The following is a 16056-nucleotide window of genomic DNA, read 5'->3' as shown; positions in this document are numbered from 1 at the left end:
CTGTAGCCGGCGTATCAGACCTGCTGAGCTGTGGCGTGGGTGGCAGTGTTCACACAGTGCAGAGGGGAGTCTGTGGCACAGTTAAACGCAGGTTAATGCAAGACGCCTCTGTGAGGCTGGCGGTCATCCAGGGATCAGCACCCACTGGACGTCGGGCTCTCAGAAGGCTGCGTGGATCCAGTTAGGGAAGGTTCTAGGCCTGGAGCGCCCACCACAGGAGTGGTTCCAGGGGCAGTGGCAAACTTAAGCCCCGCTTATGGGTCAGCATTCCTGGGGGATATGGCGCTGACCTCAGCAGTTTTCAAAGGCGACAATGGCAGGAACCTCCTTCAGAAGTTTCTTCCAGCTTCTCTTCAGGGTAATGAGGTAACGCTATCATTTTTCCCTTTGTAAATGAGTGTTGCTCTTGGAAATGAAGGTTGGTGCCACCTGCGTGGGTTCCAGCTGCTGCTAAGTCGCTTCAGTCGCGTCCGACTCTGTGTGACTCCATAGACGGCAGCCCACCAGGCTCCCCCGTCCCTGGGACTCTCCAGAAAAGAATTTACAAGAACACTAGAAATTAAAGAAATTACTAGAAATTACAAGAACACTGGAATGGGTTGCCATTTCCTTCTCCAATGCATGAAAGTGAAAGTGAAGTCGCTCAGCCGTGTCTGACTCTTAGCGACCCCATGGACTGCAGCCTACCAGGCTCCGCCGTCCTTGGGATTTTGCAGGCAAGAGGACTGGAGTGGGGTGCCATTGCCTTCTCCGAGTGGGTTCCTACTGCAAGGCATTTGAGGACATCCTCTTCTTTCATTTGTAGGACATCAAGTGGTCTGTGCATTATCAATTTGCCCTTTAAATTATGATGGGAACACAGAACAACACCTTCCTGGGTTTTTTATTTGTCAAAGGAAAAGAGTAATTCTTTTAAAATTCATTTTTTGGGGTAGTGATTTGAAAGGGAATAAACAATATTTTACTGATAAGATGATATCTAAAAATATAATTTCAGTTGAAATTATTTTTATTTAATATGTCAAGAATTATATTTGTAGAGAGTACAGTCTATTCTTGGAAACATTTACGTTAGTAAACATTGGAAAAAGACAATGCTGCCGTTAGATAGTATTCAGAATTAGCTGATCAATGCTGACTTTTTTAGCAAATATGTACTTTGATAAGACTTGCCAGGCAACTTACAAGTAAAACCTAATGAATGCAGGCCAAAGTACTGTTGATCAAAAAAAATAATACTGTAAACATTTTGGACATTATCTTTCATTCACCCCTCTATCCACTCCTCTATCTATCCATCCATGCAACCACTCATGCTTTCATAGTTCAAAAACAAATTATAAAATAATAATTTTCTAAGCCTCTATTTTTACAACAATAAATCTACTTTTTCAGGCAAAGTTATTACTATTTTTTTTCTGTTGAGAAATATACATGAGGCACAGGACAAAGTCCCTAACAAGTATTCTCTAAATATTGTGTGAATAAATATCTTGGCAGTAGAAATGAGACAGATCAATTAGTTCATATTATCTACAAATAGCTATTTTAAAATGATTTTCATCTAAAATTTCCTTATATAGTTTCAAATTCCATATAATTGCTTACATCCATATAAAAATGAATCTACCTTGTGATAACATATTTTAGGAGGAATTTTACCATCTTGATGATACAGAGACATGAAGACTGAATGATGGTGTAGTTAGAGAATTTTCAGCTATTTCAACAATGTTTTCAGGATTTTGATTAATGGACCAATATCAGCCTAGAGATTGTATTTCCAGTGACAAGCCATCACAATATTGTAATTATCCTGCAATAAAATAAATAAATAAAATTTAAAATAAAGAAATAAAATTTCTTTCTCAAAGTTTATTTAAATAGTTGGAATGAAGATTTAGATACATTGTGTTCATAGAAGATACAGAATTGAGAGATATATATGAAAACATTGGACCCATGAAATCACTATGGGATAAGACCAACACAATGAAGTTTAATAGTCATACACACACAATGCAAAGTAAGATTTGTAAGTATGCAGTCTTGCATACTTAGTCTAGTATCAACTAGAAGTATACACCTCAAGATTATCTCTTTTTAAAAAAAATCTGAGCTCTGTGCTAATAAAAGTTGAAACAAATATTTATTAATAAAATGTCTGTTATACAGTCATTTATAAAAGTAAATATTCAAAAGAGAAAAGTAATCATAATATAGTCACTTAATGAAATACCATGCATCATTAAAATGAAACTTACAAGGAGAATTTCCAATAACATGGTAAGATGCTAATGTATATTAATAATACTAAAAACCCAGATTGCCAATTGGATGTCTTAACCTAAAGAAACAATTAAGATGCTGTGCAAATTAAAAATTGAACAAATATGCACCAAATACTGTCTTTGTCTTTCTAATATGCACTGTCTCTTAGTTCTACTTTTGGCCTCAATTTTTATACTGGATATATATTATTTATTACAATTATACGAAAATTTTAAAATCAGTTACAGAAGTAGTAGATTGAGGATACCTGGCTTGAAAGCAGTTAATTCTGATGGCTAATGACAATCACAGTTTGTTGAAAATCCTGTGCTTTTCGTCCTTTAGCTAACTTAATCCTTACAACAAATGTGAATCCTCTTAAGCCTCACAACAACTATATGAAGTATATATCATCTTCTTCATTTTAAAATTCAAGCTTAAAGGCCAAATTATTAGTATATGATAAAAATCAAACTCTGAAAGTTAAACATGAGCCCACAGTGAAATTAATAATAACATCATAAATTATGATGAGATAATATATGTAAAGTACTTGCCTCAGTACTAACAAGTATTAATAGAAAGTTCTTATGATTACATTGGACGCACACACACATAGGTGTTGGTGGTAGTGAGGTCTGACATACTCACTTTACAATATTTTAAAGAGTTGTATGGTAAAGAAAAAATATTTTTTGTATGTGGTAGTTTCAAAAGATTGTACTGGGAGAAATGTGGAAATTAAAATTTCCATTCAATATAAAAATACTAGATATTGGCTTACTTAGCTCTTTTTTCTTAGAAATATTAAAGCACAGTCTAAATGATCCTGTATCAGAATATTACATAAATGAAATTTTATGTTGTATAAATATTTTTGTGACTCCTATTTATTTAAAAATTCTAGAGTTTTTTAAATCCCAACATCCTATAATTCAGATATATTTTATCTTTCTTAATTCTTCATTATTTTCCACATTCTTCATATGTCCTGTCAAGAAGTGCATCTATTCCTCTACTGCTTTATTTCAATGCAGGCACTTGTTATAGGAAGTAAATGAATATCCTTCTCACATTCACGGCTAGAAAGTTTTAAACCTTATTGCAGACTGGGTTTCAAATACTCATTAAAAGCAAATCTGAGTTGTGGATGAACCTGGTAAGATGGATGTTGTCCAAGGAAATCAAATATGATCTCCTTTCCATGTGATGGGGCAGGTGGTATCTCAGGCCTGCTCTTGGGCAATGATTTGGATTTGGAGCCAAAGCAGGCGGAGATAATTAGCAGAGGCAAATCTTAGGGGTTTCCAAGGTCAGTACACAAGGTAAACAGTCTGGGAATAGCTGCCAAAGTTAAATGGAACAAAACAAGGAGGGTGAACCACTCTCAAAGCCAAGAGGGAAGAAAGAAAGAGCAGATAATTTCTGAAATGGCTTAGAGCAATGGAATAAAGACAAGAGTGGAGAACTTCTCCAATCTGGACTTCAGATTATGTCATATCTGCAACCTTAGGAACTGTGGTAATGGCTGGGAGAGGCAGACACCAGAGTGCACACTAAATTGATACCATCAGGGAACATTAATTTATTAAAAAATATTTAATGAATGTGTCTTATGAGTAAGGCACTTTGCTAAGTACAGTGGAAAAAAAAATAAGCATAGATTTTGTCTCAAAGAGCTTAGTTTCTAAAGGAGTGGAAAGTGTGAAAATAGGTGTCATTCCTAAATTAAGTGGTAAGAGAAAAAAGGATTTATTATTGCCTGGTTGTGTAAATAAGTAAGTGGGCAAATATGGGAGAAGAATGCAAATAATTTGGGAAAAAAATTTCCAAAAGATGTTACATCATCTTAAAACTTTGTAGTTCAGTATAATTCTACTCTTAAAATGAATTTAATTTATGAAAGCAGATGCACTAAGTAATAATCCAAAAGCACTAGTGTGAGAAGAGTACTGGCAACTAACCAATCCATGCCCTCTGTGTGAAGTTTCTAAAGATCAGAGTGGTTGAAGGACTTGCCCAAATCACACAGCAGTTCTGTTTGTGGGAGTTCTACTTGTCTGATAAATAGTCATTCTCAGGAAATAATTGTTCATGTAAGTCTATATTAACTAGTGGTAAACCACTTTTTGTTAAGCATTTTTATATCCTCATTAAATTGCACATGACATAGTTTGATAAGTCTGTTGTTTGATGGCTGAAAGCACCACCATGACTGATAAACTTACTCAAACTGATGCATGAAAATTTATACAACCCCCAAACCATGTGATGGCTGAGTGATGTACATGCTAACACTGCGTGAAAAGCATTTTGGATTCTATATTATTTCTTCTGGTTGTTCCCTCTGATGTAATATTAGAACATGCTTTATTATAAATGCCACAGAATGATGCTGAAGATTTCATTCATCTGTGATGCTCTTTACATAGCTTTTTAAGAATCACTGAGGAACTAAAAATGAAAAATATGATCTACCTTTGGATATATCATGGCTTCCCTGGTGGCTCAGAGGTTAAAGCGTCTTCCTCCAATGCAAGAGACCTGGGTTCGATCCTTGGGTTGGGAAGATCCCCTGGAGAAGGTAATGACAACCCCCTCCAGTATCCTTGCCTGGAGAATCTCATGGAGCTTGGTAGGCTACAGTCCACGGGGGTTGCAAAGAGTCGGACACGACTGAGCGACTTCACTTTCTTTCTTTCACACTTTGGATATATCATGGTTTTTGTTTTACAATATCTAATTTTATTTATAACTTTTAAAAATTGAACTTAGAGGGCAAATAGCACCATTTTACTTGAGTTTGTAAGAGAAATCTCAGACACAGATAGGTCAGAGTGAGTTAATAACAGAAACACCAAAAAATATAGCTTTCCCCCCCCATAAGCTCCTTCTTTCCTAATAAGTATGAAATTTATAAAGTTCAATAAAGACATAAATTCTTTGTAGCCTTCATTTTAGTTAGTATAAATAACTATTTGCAGAACCAGCAAGGTTAGTTAAAGGAAAGGGGTTATTAAAATGTCCAAATCTGCCAGTTCAAAATAATCTTGGGATTGAAGTTTTTTTTTCAATAATTTTCTTAGACAACACTTGAATACTCAAAAACATATGGTGTTTACAGTTTTACCCACAGGCTATTTTTCCAAAATGACTTCAATGATGGGCACTCACAGGGTTTTCAGAATAGGTTTCATTTCTTAATTTTATTTCCTCTATCCCTTTTCTCACTCTTAACTCTTTGCTAGTATCATCGTACCATCTATCGCCAAGATAAGCTAATAAATTTATTAGGTTGTAGGAGTAGTAAAATTGCATGTTTTCTTCAACAATCTATATGAAGTGGAAGTGAGCTAATTATTTTATTCATACATATGAATACATAAACATAATATGCATATCATTATATATGAAGAATAGTTTTCTCTCCATCTGTATCTATATTCCACATGAATCTATAAATGGATACTCATTCGAGGATGTAGGACCAATTTTACTGAGTGTGAAAAATCTGGCACAACATTTTAGCTGTAACTACTCACAACAATGGAGGGGTTTAACATAATAGTTCCACTTTCATATACTTTGAGCAATAGGTCACCTACCACACCAGTCTGCAGTACAAAGCATTGTAATTAGCTAGTGGACATGGGCTGAATGCCTTGCTGACAACTGAGGAGGAGTAGTTTCTAGCTATGATTTTGTGAGCACATACTATATGTCAGACACTTGAAATACATCTTCATTAAGGCCCTTTTGTATATTCTGCTGGCTCTTCATGTTGGACATTGATGGGAACTAAGTCACATGGAAGTAACGCATTTGTCTGACATCATACAGATATGAAGTGCTTGGCCAGATTTTAAACCCTGATCTTTTTTGCTCCAAAGATCCAATATAGGAGACTGGAAGTGATGTTTGAAATGGTGTGTAGTAGTCTATTATGGCAAGATGTTGATCATTTCTACTAAACCACAGTTGATTATTAGAGTGCTGCCATAGCTTATTGGTGATTAAAGAGTTGGCAGATCATGTAATCTGTCCAATTGCCTATAAAAGGAGAAGGGCATGCTCAAATCATTGTTTGACTCTTTGCGATCCCAAGGACTGTAATCAGCCAGGCTCCTCTGTCCCTGGGATTTTTCAGGCAAGAATATTGGAGTGGGTTGCCATTTCCTTCTCCAAGTAGAAGGGATTACAGTGCAATTGTGGAGTGCTAGTTCTGGAGTCATTCAGATCTAGATTGGGGCACAGATCATATTGTATTTTAGTTACACAATCATGGGCAAGTTACTTTCTCCAGGTTTCAATTTTTCTCATCGGTAAAATAGGCTTAGTAATAGTACCTAACAAGTATAATTATTGAGCTTTGTGGAGATAACACATGTGAAGTCTGCTGTATATATTGGTTAGTATATATTAAGCACTCAATAGTGTGCTGCTTGTTATTATTGATATAAAATTAAAAAGTTAAAATTTTTTATTATAGCATAGAAATTGTTGATCTAAAATATTCCTGAATGGTATAGGAACCCATCAGATTATCATAAAAGTTAATGATCATCAAAGATAAATGGGTGTTCAGGGTGGGAATACCAAAATGGCAAGTGATAGAGCAGAGCTTAAAATTCACATTTTGTGCTTTATTCAAATGGCAAGTAGACTTCTGCTTTTAGAAGCCCTGACAGGTGAACTGGCACAATGGAAAATTACTTGATAATATATTTTAAGATTTTTATAGTGTTTGTGTAAAACATTTACAGTTTACTTCCATTTTTGATGAAAAACTGGAGTGCCAGGTTAACCTAATAGCCTGCCCAAAGTTTTGTAGGTGGCAGAGGCGTGGTTCACCCTGAGGTCTAACCTGCTTCTAAGCCTATGTTCTCTCCATGCCTTGAAGGTTACCTGAACATCTCTACCCAGGGCAGTTTGCAGAAGTGCTGAGTTGCTTAGGGATCCAGTATCAGTAAGTTATGGAGAAGAAAATGGCAACCCACTCCAGTATTCTTGCCTGGAAGATTCCATGGACAAAGAGCCTGGTGGGTCACAGTCCATGGGGTCCAAAAGAGTCAGACAAGACCAAGTGAGCATGCACGCATGCACACACTAGTAAGTTAATACTCCAGAACAGACCCTCATTCACTGTAGTACAAGAGTTGGTGGATAAATAGTCCACCTTTCTCACAGGCTCACTGCAGTGAAGAGATTTTAGGGTGTATTCTACAGTCTCTCAGACGATTCCCATCCAAGTGGATCCCCGTTTGTTTACAGACATCCTCCACACTGGCCCACCTTTGTAAGTGTTCCTTCTTCTCCCATTTTTTTCTCCTCCCTCACAGTACTTCCTGGTTCATCTCTCAAATAAAATACTTGCATACAAATCCTAGTTTTCTTCCAGAGGGATCTAAACTGAGACCCACTATAGGGGAAGCAAATGAAAATGGCTCTGCTTTGGTGCAAGCAGCCATGCATGCTCTGCATCCTTTTTCTGCCCAATGAGGCTCCTCTGAACCACCGCTGCACTGATCATTCCATTGTATGTGACATGGAAATCCCTGGGATACACCTGACTCTAATGGTGTCACTTTATGGGTTTTTAGCATTTATCTCAGTTCTTAGAACTTGTCCTTGGTTACCAGAAGAAACTTGAAAGCTGTGGTGTGTGAGTAGAGGCCTTTGAAGTAGCATGTTCAGGCTTTCTTATGATAAGTAAATTGTATATTCTTTTTCGGTTAAAAGAATAGATGGAATCTTCAAACTCTTTGCTTAGATAAATCAATTAAGGTCTCTGGGCTTCATCTGAAAAACACATTAACTTTTAATAAAAAAAAAAACTAGGCCAGATGGGATTTTTTTTTTTTTTTAGTTCCAAGATGCATGCTTTTAAAATTCTTCAGGATATTCAATTTAAAAAATTTTAACATACTTTTTTATATTTATTTTTTTCTAATTTTAACATCAATCTGTGTTCATTGTAGAAAATTTTAGAATAACAGGCAATATTAGAGAACAAAAATAATATTTTTCTTTCACTCTTAGATTCTACTTGTATATATAGATATAAATCAGCATGTACATATAAACACACACATATATAAATGGATACTTAAAACATTAAGATCGTTTATAGCTTGTATCATTTGAAAAACTGACCTCTCTCTCACAATATTTTCCAATATTAATAAACATTCTTGAAACCATTTTATCCCATAATTGACATGATCCGTTTTTTCTCCTTTTGAACACTGACTCTGTTTCTTATGTGTCACCATTACATTCAGACGTTGTAGAAATCTTTATATCTCTAATTTGGAATAAATCCCTGGACATAGGTTTGCTGTTTACAAGGTTAGGAGCAACTTTATTTCTCAAAACATTTTGTCTTCCAGAAAATCAGCATATTCCAACTATTATTAGAAGCATATGAGTGGACTTTTAAAAAATCATTCTAATAGCTTTGAAGATAAAGATTAAAAAGTAAGCCCCATAATTAATTGAGTTTTAGAAACTATGCCCAGTGCTTTCAAGAACTACCTATTCTAAAACAGTCACTGGAAATGCTGCTCAGAGCTGACTTTGCTTTTGCTGTTGATGGAGGCCACAATTTAAATTTAGTGTTCTTTCCTGGAGAGGACCCAATTAGACTACACATCTTAAAAACATCCTGGGCCGATAAAACTGTGGTGAAGGGTTTCTTGTTCATAGGATTTTGTTCATGTAGGAGGATACTGAGTTGGCATGCATTCTCCTTGACATAGAGAAAGAGAAATGGAAGGGTGACCCTTTGCTTTTGGGCAAAAGAAAAAAGAAACCTTAGTGTTTCAATAGCAGGTGGCTGAACATAAACCACAAATATGGAGTTAGAAATATTTCCTTCACTCTGTAGAAAAAATACTGATATCTCATTTGGATGTTTTCTTTTTTTATTGCAGTATTATGCAAGGAAAGTGGTACTTGAAAAGCCATAATCCATTGCTAAAGGCATTAGTTTCCTCTTACAGTTCAGGTGCACATGCAGTATGCTGTGGAAGACATGCTACATTCTTTAATGTTTCTTCTAATAAATAGGGTAGGATTGTGGTCCACATGAATTTCAAATCCAAGAAATTTTCAGCTGAGACCTGCAGTGAAGACAGAGATTTAAAACTATGCCAGGAACTCAAAACCCAGCAAACACAGTCCATTATTAGAGACACTTCCCTACATGAGAATAAACTTACTAAATGAGTCTTTCCTTTCAGTTAGGTATTAAGAAACAGCTTAAGTGCATGAAAAAACATTTTGTGGTATAAAAAAGCATTTGAATGTTTCGGCTGAGACATTTAATAGCCACCTTTTCACAGACACTCAGGGATTTTCAGCAATTGGGTTAGAACCTATAGGTGCATGTCATGTGGTTACACAGACTTTGCAGGCCTCAAGCACTACCCTCTAAACCTCAGTATTTTGTTTCTCTGCCCTCCTTCCCGGGTCTGCTCTGTTTATGTATGTGGGAGAGGCCTGTTGAGTGTGGCTGATCTGTCCCAGCTGTGGCCTCTCTACTCACCCTGATTTCTTTCTCCATAGCTCATTTGGACCCAAGCAGTGGTGAAATTGCTGACTGGTGAGTGTGTCCTGCCACAAAAGACACAGGCAAGACACAGCCGCAACCAAAGGAGCATGAAGGATGGAAAACACCATCTGGACCATGCAATTTAAAGAGCATAAACCCTTCTGGGTTTTTTTTTTTTTTTATTTAAGAAAAATCAGCCATGCAGCCTTTTGTTGCTTTCTGCTGTGGCCAGAAACCACTTTGGTTGCAATCCTCTGTCAGTGAAAGAAAAAGACCGAAGGGACTACAGGGTATGCATTGCCCTCTTTTCAAGTTTTATGCACAGCTTTTTTTGGCTCACATCTTTGTGGACCTTTCCTCTGCTCAGAGCATAGAAAGTGGCTCCCGACTGTACATCTGTCATCGATCACCCTGAGAGTGCTCACTGTGCTCCTTGGGGATTTGTTTTCCAGTTGTTGGTAGACAGGAGAGTTTATTATTTTCTGTTTATATGCAGCCAGTATCTCCAAAATGAGCAGACCACTCCAGAGAGTCCATGTTCTTGTACATTTAGGGAAAGAAGTACAAAAATGACTCTTTTGGATTCTTAACAAACTTTAGTCATTCTTTGGCTTTTACTCAGTAATGAAGATCAGAGAGTTATGTTGTTACATTTGAATAACAGTATTTTATAACAGACAGCGATCTGGTTGCATTTTTTTAATTGACTATCAAGACTTACTCTCTAGCCATGAGGGAAACTAAATAGTGGTTTTCTGAGTGATGTAGGTTCATTATGAATAGTATTTGTCTATGTTAAGGGAGGTCAATATAGTATGTACCATGCTATATCTGCTAGGGATAATGTGGGACTAGATCCAGTTCTGTCATTGATTAGCTGTGTGACTTTAGGCAAGCCACCTAGTCTCTCTAGCCTCAATGTCCTCATCTGTGAAAGGAGAATTGAGATGCTCTGTATCTCTGCAAATCCAAACTTCTTCCTGAATCTTTAGAATGCAAGTGGAGAAGGAAAATAGAATTAAAAAGCTGTCAGTTAATGGTACTCACTAAGTGCTAACAACAGGGAAGAATACATGAAATATTCTACATGTTCTGTTCATTGCAATAATTTGAAGAAGTTGTTCAGCTGCAAAGTTGTGTCCAACTCTTTGTGACCCCATGGACTGCAGTGTGCCAGGCTCTTCTATCCTCCACTGTCTCCCGGAGTTTGCTCAAATTCATGTCTGCTGAGTTGATGATGCTATCTAACCTCTGTTAGAGGATATGCTATCATCCTCTGTCACCCCTTTCTCCTCCTCCTGCCCTCAATCTTTCCCAGCATCAGAGTCTTTTCCAGTGAGTCAGCTCTTTACATCAGGTGGCCAAAGTATTGGAGCTTCAGCTTCAGCATCAGCCCTTCTAATGAATATTCAGGACTGATTTCCTTCAGGATGGACTGGTTGGATCTCCTTGGAGTCTGAGGGACTCTCAAGAGTCTCCTCCAGCACCACAATTTGAAAGCATCAATTCTTTGGTGCTTAGCTTTCTTTATGGTCCAACTTTCATGTCTGTACCTGACTACTAGAAAAACCATAGTTTTGACTATATGTACCTTTGTTGGCAAAGAGATGTTTCTTTTTAATACGCAGTCTAGGTTTGTCATAGTTTTTCTTCCAAGGAGCAAGTGTCTTTTAATTTCATGGCTGTAGTCAAGACTATTATGTCCATGTTATAGGTGATGAAATAGAGACTTAGAATATTTATGGAATTTCCCAATGCTGCAAGAGATAGAGTTGGAATGAAAGTTCAAGTTTCCCTGGTACCAAAGTCTGAGTCTTCATAATTGTTGAGCTCTTGTTAAGTACACAGCAGTTTCTGTACATTATCCCATTTAATCTTCAAAATAACACTGTAAAGCTGCTACTGTCATTCCCACTCTGCAGATAGAATTGTAGCTTAAAAATCTTTGAATCCTACCAAGGATTACATGAGAGATGCTGAGCAAGAAAGCCAAGATTCATTCCTTAATCAGCTTAATTCCAGAAACCAAGTCCTTTCTACCACACCAGCTGGATGCCTGGACATACCTAACTGTTGGAAAGTAAGTTGCACTTTGTTTAACATCAAAATTTTGGATTTGACTCTAGATTGGCACATTAGAATTCATTAGGCCAAATGTTAGATAATGATATGCAAAATGTTTATTTTCATAATCTTTGGATAAGGCAATAGAACAAGTTTGGGTTAAGCTCCAGATCCCAAACAAAATCTTGGAGGACCTGTAGGATTGATGGGGGAGAGTCACTAATATCAGAGCCATACTGCTAATTTTTATAAAGTAGCCTTTTAAAAGATAATTTTACAGTTCAAAATTCTCTTTGGAAAAGAAGACACTATCTTGAAATCTGGAGAATATCATAAAACATATGATTTCGCTTTTTTTAACAAAATTTTTTGATAAAGTTATGAATATAAGTGGGTAGTGCATATTAGGATCTTTTCAACTGATTATTATCAAAGAGAGGTTGAAGATGAGGATATAGTCTGTTAGTATCAAGTTGAACCTGGCTAGTTTGTCAGTAAGTGGAGTGACACTTGACTAGTATTGTCCAGTGTTAAGTCACTTCAGTTGTGTCTGACTCTTTGTGACCTTTTGGACTGTAGCTAACCATGCTCATCTGTCCATGGGTGATTTCCAAACCTGGTTGATCAGAATGATTTGGGAAGTGTTAGAAAAAATTCAGATTTTCCAGCCTCCCTCTAGTTATATTAAGAATTGCTAGAATGTGTGTCCAGGGCATCTACATTTTTCAAAAGCTTCCCAGATAATACTGAGGTGAAGGCAGGTTTGGAGAACCACTGAGTTAGGTTAGAATCTGAGCTTTCAGCACTCTTTTGAAGAAAGTCTATGACTAGAAATGGTGATGCTATCTCTGGCTGTGTTCCTAGAACTTTGATATTCTATGAAGGTAAAAGGAGAAAATTCACCAGGAAATGTTAAGATGCCACTTTGTAAAACGAAGGGCTGGGTCACAGAAATCTCTGAAAGTTACTTATGATTTTCTCTTTTGCTTTACTGAAAAGCATAATTCTTCTCCCATTATTTTTTCTTTTGAGGGAATAGACACTGTAACGATTTAGTCACTGCTTTATATTTTCTGTTGTTAAAGGAGAACTGGTAAAAAGTAAACGTCTTGCTTTTCAATCTGAAAGTTTGGAGGATGCCTTTTATGAAAAAACTTGGGTCAGAATGTACTGTAAGGAAAATAAAATATTAGTTTTCATGAATTCTCTTGAGAAATATGTTTTAGAACTGTGTGCACCATATATCAGGATATTTTAGTTCCTTTAAAATCATACCACATATTTTGACATGCTCTTAATGTAACAAAGCACATTGGTTCTAAAGGATAAACATTTTGGTATTATTAATTTGCTTTAGATTTATAATGTCTCTTCTATTATGCATTTAAGTTGGTTTTTTCTCAATATTCTTCTCTTAGTTGCAATTAAATAGTTTTGCATGTGAATTTTTTTTTTTTCATTTTTGAAATGATGGGAAGGTCAAGAATTATACTTGGGTCAGTGTGTGAAAAGAAAAATACAAGAATTTCCTGTGGACTACAAAAGAATGAATAAGTTTTAACAAAATGGAAGGAGAGACCAATTGTATAGATATTTAGGATAAAATCAATTTATGGAGAAAAACTTAAAGATTGTAAGTTCTATATATTTTTAAAATAATAGTGTATTTCATTTGCAATAAAGCTTTTTTACTCTCTAACAAGTTATTTCTAGGATTACTTCTTATCAATTAAATTATTCAAGAAAGTACCAAAGGCAGCTCTAAGACTTTTTGCCCACCACTTTTCTTGATGTGAAGAATTTGATTTAGTTGATATGTGGGTAGTTTTCTAATATCTATATATTCTAAGATTAGCATCTAATTTATGTGTGAGAAATGTACATTAGGCTTTTTGTTTGTTTGTTTGTTTTAAGGCAAAGAAAATCAGAACGTTGTGAGTCTATTCCATTGATTTCAGGAAAAGAAACATACTTGAAGCCCACAATGCCCCCAGAAGGGTGTGGGCTAATGACTGTGGGTCTGTTTGCTTTTGATCATTTAAGTTCCATCATGAAAGATTCACTGGAAGCAGTATTAAAATCCGAACTGAAATTGTCGTTTAAAATAAGGTTCTTGGGTAAGGTGGAAGGGTAGAGATCTAACTAAACGTTGTGTATAATATAACATTGGTTTAATGTTGAACTGTATTTTATGCTTTCCGTGAGGCCATTTGAATCAGAGCATTTTTTTGGATGGACTGTACTTTGTTTCCAAGGCCTGCATCTGCTCACACTTGGTTTGTGTGGCGAGCACAGCACTGCTTCGGGCATTCTTCGGGGTGTGTGTGTGTGAGAAATGTTGTCACTAGTCTGCTCCTGTCTTTCCAATTCATTCACAAATGACCTCACTGCAGGGCCCCGAGTCAGGAAAGGAACTTTTACTCTGTTGGAGCCATTCTCGTCTCTATTCCTGAGCAAAGTGACCCAACGATAACGTTCTCCTTTGGCTCAACAAAATTACGTCCCTTTGCATTATATAGTTTTCTTTCTCTAACCTTAAAATAATTATTGATATGAGTTCCCGTGCAATCCAGTTGCAATCCAACTGGCCTCACTTTGTTCTAGGGTCACATGCACAAATACCATTACTAGCATTTTTGAAAATATTTATGAAAATATTTACTAGTATTTTAAAAAATATTTACCAAGGCTTCGTAGTGTGTTCGTCTAAGAGAAAATTCATCTTAGCTACCAGTAAAATAACTTACTAATTTATGTTCTATGACTGCAAATAATATTTTCATATTTGGGGACAACCTGGAAAAAGAAATGATGCTGCCTAATAAATTCTGATCAAACTTATAATAGTTTGATATAATATAATATAATATAGTGAATTACTCACTGTAAGGAAGAGCACTGAATGAAATGAATGTAGGGTTACTTGGACTTTTCAAGGACAGTCTTTCCTTTGTGTTGTCTGGATGACCAGGCACCTTCTAATCTGTATACAAATTTCAGCCACAAGTGAGCAATCAGCACTTTCTTAACTCTCACCCTTTGGATATGTTCTAAGTCCCTATTGAGGACATGGTTATTAAGCTAATATCTCAGTGAAGTAAAACAAGTCTATAGATTGTGGGAATGACAAAATTAACAAGGGCACAATTAACAAAATAAATAAAATTTCACTTCTTATGGAAATATCACACATGTATAAGGTCAAACCACTACCAGAAATATATATTGATAGAAGCTTACAGAGCTCTCTGGAGAGAGAAGTATTTGTCAGAATAAAAAGATGAAAAAGGAACCTCAATGTTGTCTGTTACTTAGAACTCTGAGGAGGAGTTCAGGTAACAATTCAGGCAGTAGAACATTTTATTTTCTTACTTTATTCTTACTTTATTTATTTTCCCTTCCAGTTTCATTCAGATATAATTGATATACAACACTGTATGTTTAAAGTAATACAGCATAGTGATTTTGACTTACATGGATTATGAAATGATGATCACAATAAGTTTAGTGAACATCTATCTTATATAGATTCAAAGTAAAAGAAAAAGAAAAAAATTTCTTCCCCATGATTGGAACTCTTAGGATTTACTTTCTTAACAACTTTCACATATAACATACAGCAGTGTTAATTATATTTATCATGTCATACATTACATCCCTAGTGCTTATAAGTGGGGGTTTATACATTTTGACTGTTTGCTTCCAACTCCATCTACCCTTATCCCCACCTCTGGTAACCACAAATTTCATCTTTTTTTATGGGTTTGTTTATTTGTTTCTGAAGTATAATTGAGTGATTTGCTGTTTCTATGCTTTACAAAATGATCACCACTATAAATCTGTCCTTTTATAATTGTGGTCTTGGTACATTCTAAATTATGTATCCTTTTCTTTATCTACAAGAATAGACTTAAAGGGAGTTACTGTGTACATATATGTGTGTGTGTGTGTGTGTGTGTGTGTGTGTGTGTGTGTGTGAATCTGTGTGTGTATTCATGCATCCCTGAGTATGTGTATTTAATTAGGTCTATTAAGAAGGGAGTCATCCTATACTAACTATAGAGTTATTAGGCAGTGAATGAGTCTGGAAAGTGGCTCTTAGACTTAATGGTTAGAAAAAGTTTTAAAAATTATAAACTATCACCACAGAAATAAAAGTAGAGCATTGA

At 35.9% G+C, this 16056-nt stretch overlaps 1 pseudogene; it reads left to right on the top strand.

The window, feature by feature from the left end:
* Positions 1–279: 279 nt before the first annotated feature.
* LOC110140917 (small ribosomal subunit protein eS26 pseudogene) overlaps positions 280–16056 on the top strand; it is a 91839-nt pseudogene continuing 76062 nt past the window's right edge.

This window comes from Odocoileus virginianus, chromosome 6 (assembly GCF_023699985.2).
Source record: "Odocoileus virginianus isolate 20LAN1187 ecotype Illinois chromosome 6, Ovbor_1.2, whole genome shotgun sequence".
In the NCBI taxonomy this organism is placed as follows: domain Eukaryota; kingdom Metazoa; phylum Chordata; class Mammalia; order Artiodactyla; family Cervidae; genus Odocoileus; species Odocoileus virginianus.
This window is presented reverse-complemented; position numbering and strand designations above follow the sequence as displayed.